Source organism: Crinia signifera, chromosome 6 (genome assembly GCF_055691185.1).
Source record: "Crinia signifera chromosome 6, ASM5569118v1, whole genome shotgun sequence".
Taxonomy (NCBI): Eukaryota; Metazoa; Chordata; class Amphibia; order Anura; family Myobatrachidae; genus Crinia; species Crinia signifera.
Genome location: NC_139222.1, coordinates 207,407,000 through 207,412,999, shown reverse-complemented (window position 1 = coordinate 207,412,999; position 6,000 = coordinate 207,407,000). Strand labels below are relative to the sequence as shown.

The window sequence follows — 6,000 nt, the reverse complement described above, 5'->3', positions numbered from 1 at the left end:
TAACCATTGAAATTTTAGTTAAAAAGTAGAGGGATGATGGGGATGTGGTTGGAACTAGGGATGGCATTGCCATTAATGGCAATATTGTAACTGGCCATCGATTGGTAGAGATATCGATGTCATCGATTTAGTTTGAGTGATTGCCCTGTGGGTAGGGTTACCAGCCTCATCCCTTTAATACCGGACACATATTAATTACACAGTTTAAAACCAGGTGAAATGTGTCCGGAATTAAAGGGATGAGGTGGTAATCCTACCTGTGGGCCAATCAAAACACAGGGACGTGGCTTTGTGGGTGTTGGGGCGGATCCTGGCACTTTGCAAAAAAAGATTTGCTTTGCCATCGATGGAGAGCAAGTATCTGGTTCTCCCCATCAATGGCAAAAGTATAAAAAATTGGTCATAAACCACCGATTATTTTGGATCATCGATGGTCATCACTAGTTGGAACAGCATTGTCTCAGTTTCCCTACCTTTGACCCTAACATTCATCCCACCTTTGTGGAGTTATAGATTTTCCCCTGCTCACTATGTAATGCACGCCCCCCCCCCCCCCCCCCCCCCCCACACACACACACACAAAATTGACTTCTTGCTCACTATAGAAAGCACAGCCCTCACCCTCACTATGTTTTGCTCCCTACAGCCAAGTAGTCCCTTCTGACTATACACTGTACAGTAACACCCACTCTACACAATTGTTAAACAATGTACATTGCCTCTAAGCTAATTCTTGCTCCTGATACACAAAAAATTCAGTCCTTATTCTAATTCATGCCCACTATACAGTGCACAGTGACCCCCACCCCACTTTTGTAATTATGGTAGATGACAGGCCAATGGAAACTACATACAGCAAAGAGAATGTTTCAAAACGAAACGGTACTACCGTAGGATACATAAAGCTACAGTACATGGCATGGTACCAAAGACACTCCGAAACTATGAATTATGATACATAAAGAAAAATAATCTCACTTTTTGATCACTACACATAGTACATTCTCCCAGCTGTAATGCTCACTATACATAGTAAAGTCACCCCACTTTATTTTGTGAGCTGTAATCATTGTTTACCATACATAGCACAGTAACCCCACAAAATACATAGTACAGTTGTTCCACTGTGCAGGAAGCATCTCTTTACAACATACAGTAATCCTCCAATCTACTTGACTCTTAAGTGCACAAAATACAGTAACATACCCAATGTATTTTAACTATATAGTGCATTAACCCCAATCTACGTTTTACTAACCATATACAGTACAATAGTAAAATTTGTCCCCATTTCAGATTGTGCGAATCTGTGCATGTGCAGAGAGGATCACACATGCAAAAAAGCCCCCCCCCCCCCCCCCCTTTATCCATTCACTGTTCTTACACACTGTACACAGTAGTCTCCAGGATATACTTCTTTGTAATTATACAAATTACAGAAATCCCTACTCTACTCAATGTTCATTATACAAAGTCGTGTCCCCCCCCATGTTATTCTCACTTTATTACCTACAGAAACTCCACTCTACTTCTTGCTCACTATACACAATACTATACACATCTCTTGTACACTGTGCAATGTAATGTCCTCCCATTCCATCTTTTGTACCCTATACAAAGTACAAAGCCACTGCAACCCTTTACCTATAATTCTCTATAGAAATGCAGCCACGCCCCCCCAACTGTGCCTATTTTTCACTATGTAATGAAATCTCTACCACACACACACACACACTTTACAAAGTGCAACACCTCTAACTCATATTTTGGCCCCATATTATAACAGACAATGGCCCTTATTCTGGTTAACTCGCAAGGCTGTAATTCATAGCCTTACCAGTCGCCCAGATGCAGCCTGCCCGCCCCCCCCCCCCCCACTCCTCGCACGGCTGCGAATGGGTGTTTAACATCCATTCGCAGCCTATGAGGAAACGCCTACATAATTGGATGGTCGGCAAGAAATCGAATGATGTGGACCCCGACGGTCAGTTTACTGACATTAGAATCCCAACTGTCCAAATGCTCGATAGTTGGGACCCCGACTACCTCGGGGGGAGTCCACGACACCCATACAGGGAGAATAAAACCTGTGGCAAATGGGTGAGCCACTTGCCTCCCTGTTGAAATAGCGATGGTCAAGATTCCGAGTTTGGTATGCTGACTGTTGGAATTCCAACCATCAGCTACCCATACCACACCCAAGTTAGGGAAAGCACAACTACTGGTTTATTCCAACCCCTGCACTGGACCATGGCGTTACCAGTATGCACAATTACTCCACTCATAATTTCTGTATAAGACCGATAACTGATTGCACTGAATTCTGAAGTGGTTAAGGGAACAAATAAATAGAACAATCTTATACCCTTTATACACCGGATACAGTCTAAGGGCCAGATTCTCTAAGCTTCAAAAGTGATAAAAATAGAAAGCGATAAACAGCCAGCCAATCAGCTCCTACCTGCCATTTTTGAAACACATTCTGTGACATGGCAGGTAGGAGCTGATTGGCTGGCTGTTTATCACTCTCCATTTTATCACTTTCGAAACTTAGAGAATCTGGCCCCCAAATACTTAATTCCGGTTTCAACCATGTCACAGCAGCTTGAACCCAGTTTACAATGCAGGCCAGACACGGGATATTGCTAGGTTTACCTCTGCTGGTGTATGGAGATTTCTTCATCTCCAGGCGATGGTAATGCACCTCTCCCTATACTTTGAACAGAACCCAGGTCAAACAAAACAGATTACCAGTTTACACTGCCCTGTAATCCGGATCCTTCTCAGCAGTTAGCCAGGTTAGACTCCTGGGTCTCTGAACCTGGGAGAACACTTTCACTCCGATCTGGGTTATCCTGGTAATAACCAAACTTTCTGTGGCGGTGTAAATGGGTATTACTCTGCTTGGCATCCAAAGAGTATTGAGTTGTGGTATTCACAAATGGGTCAGACTTCAGGGGAAATGTAATAGTATGAGAGATTTGGTAAAACATCTCCAGTTTTTTTAAAGCGGCAATCATTTACACTGCTAAACCAGTTTGAATTTGCACTGTAAATGATTGCCACTTTACAAAAGCCTGGAGATTTCTTACCAAATCTCTCACTTTCTGAATCTCTCATCCTATTAAATTTCAACATTAATGTCACATCAGTATCCCAGATGTCTGTTACAGACTTTTAGGATCCGATTTTTCATGCAAAAAAAACACCGTACTGATGGACAATAGAACTAAACTAATAAATCTGTAGACAGCACTGCATAATATAATGCTTCAGAACAAGGTGACGGAGCTTAGAAATATTGCTCAAATTTGTCCTCTTTAGCTTTTCACGTTTCTGATCCCCCTGTCACTTTCCATCTCTCCATCAAAGCAACCTTCCCTCTTTCTCTCACTCCCCTCTCTTCCACCCTCCTCCCCACACCCCTTCCTTTTCTGCGGTTCTGGGTGTCGCCACTTCTCTTTAATCTCCGCTTTTTTTGGCATCCTCCTTTTTTTTTTCCTCCAAACCACAAGCAATGTCCATGAAGTGGGTGAAGGGGGAGAAAGGGTAAATAGAGGCCCATATCGTTAGTAAAGGGCAACAAAACTCATAATAACAATTAGAAGACTGTGGTAAAAAATCCTCTTGCATAAAAATATTTAATTGGAGAAACAAAAAGTAAGAAACAGCGATTGCTGCATTTGGATGTTATACATTTCCCTGCATCCTGCCAGCAAAAGCCATGACTTCTAGTTCCACAATAGCTGGAGAGCTACATGTTGCGGAAGCAGCGGTAAGGGTATAGGTAACGTATGGTTAAAATAAAATAAAAAAAGGTATACAAAGCTCAAAACAATGAAAACTACTTCAGTCCAATTGTAAAATACTGCTGCATATTCTGTTGCTTTATAGTTTAAGGTTAATAAAATAAATAAGGTGCAAATATGCCAGTGGCTAAGGCCACCTCAATCTGTGCAAATAGCGCAAGTACATTCTCACATTCCCATTCGCCAGCTGAACATTTCCAATGAGACATTTCCTCCTGTGTATATAAGCACCACTATTTGTGGCCTTCTAGTATGGGCACCTTACAGTGTAAATTATTACAATTTTGCATAGGTTTCACAGTTACCTTTATAAACTTAACAGGTGCAAATCAGAATAAACAAGAAGGGACCAACTTGACATCCCACAACCTCACCAGCAATAGGGAGCTACAAAACTGCTTAAATCACGCTTGTATGATTTGCAGGGTGGCATCCAGTATTGTAAGCACCTGTGCATGTTCCTCCTCCTCCTCCCTCAGTATCCAGTGATGCCACCCAAACCAGGTTCACTTGCATACAGTACCTCCACACATGACCCTCTCCAGGAGGGACACGTTGCTCTGCTCCAGCACTTCCCTCTTAATGTATGATTACCATCACCTGTGTTGAAGCACCCTTCTTAGCAATTTACCTGTTCAACACAGATTTGGGTAATCATACATTGGGGCAGATGTATTAAGCCTTAACAAGAGATAAATGCAAGGGTAATAAGGAGAGATAAACATCCAGCTCCTTACTGACTTTTTCAAACACAGCCTGTAACATGCCAGTTAGCAGGTGATTGGCTGGACGTTTATCTCTCCTTATCACCCTTGGATTTATCTCTTATTAAAGCTTAATACATCTGCCCCATTAAGAGGAAAGTCCAGGAGAGGGTCATGTTGGGAGGTATTGGTTCAGGGAAAGAAGCGGGTCACTTAAACGTAATAATTTCTTACGGACACAAATTGTGCAGTAGTAAAAAAAGATAATTTACTGACTGTAACCCTGGTGAAGAAAAAAAACAAACAAACAAAAAATAAAAACAGGTGACTGCTGCTCTAGAACTGGGTATTTACTGCATAAACACATGATCTGGTTTATGTTTGCCAGGAGTTCTTGTGAATGCACATATGGAATCCTTGCCGCTACCACATGACATCTTGTTGTTCCTTAACTGCCACTTCATGTCACCAGCTCAGCAGTGCAGTCACACACACAATCCTTACTGCACACACGTGGCAACCTCAGTGCTACATCAAAGTCCCACATGGCATTATCACCACACCTCATTCTTACCCAGCTACTAAGCTGTATAGCCACAACACAGAATTCACAATGCTTATACACTCTTGTATCATATGTACTGGAAATAAATGTTACCGCAGTAATGCAGAGTAGATAGCACAATTAACTCTTGCACTGTGTGTTAATTTTGTGTTGCCTTGTTTTTTGGGGGTTGGTGGTGGGCATAGTGTAAATCTCAAGCAAGCAAGTAGCATCCTGAAAAATACAATGCAAACAACAATGTGTGTAGTAACACAAGAACAGCTGGTAATAGCAGCAGACCTGTTCACAAAATACTTTATAAACTTCATGGAGTATAAACCCTGAAGAAGTTTTTCATGTGTCAACCTGGATTTTATTTGGCATAGGAAGTGAAATTGTGTTACCTGTCTTAGAAGTTACGCACAAAGATGCGACATGCAATAAACAAAGGGATTCTCACCCACCAGGACTGGACCTTGTCTGTAAATACTGCCTGTCATTAGGGTATATATGCTAGTATCCCACCAAAGAAATACAGGAAAGGTGAGTAGTGCTACAGAATTCATTCAGTTACAGATTGGTTGTAGGATGTATATATTACAGTTCAACAAGGTATAAACATAGTGTGATTTAGGTCATTAACATTCTTTTTCATAGTATGGAAAATGCCTGAAAACTGAATGAGCCCAAATATAACCTAGTATCCTTCCTGTGCTCAATGTAACATTATTTCATTGTATTCCCCACAGCTTACTACTTACTACCTCTTCCAACTCTATTCTGACATCATAACTTTTTACTGGCTTATCTGCACACCACAGTGTAGATAATACCAATCATACACCAATTATGTAGCACTGCACAGGCTGACATACAATTCCATTCCTGTCCCCTAGAACTCCTGCACCAGTACTGAGCTGTACATCTTTATCACTTCTTCAGA

General features: G+C 41.6%; 1 protein-coding gene across 3 annotated transcripts in view; it reads right to left on the bottom strand.

Moving 5' to 3' along the window:
* NOTUM (notum, palmitoleoyl-protein carboxylesterase) overlaps positions 1–6,000 on the bottom strand; it is a 62,287-nt gene that overhangs the window by 34,341 nt on the left and 21,946 nt on the right. The gene's annotated exons all lie outside the window — the stretch shown is intronic.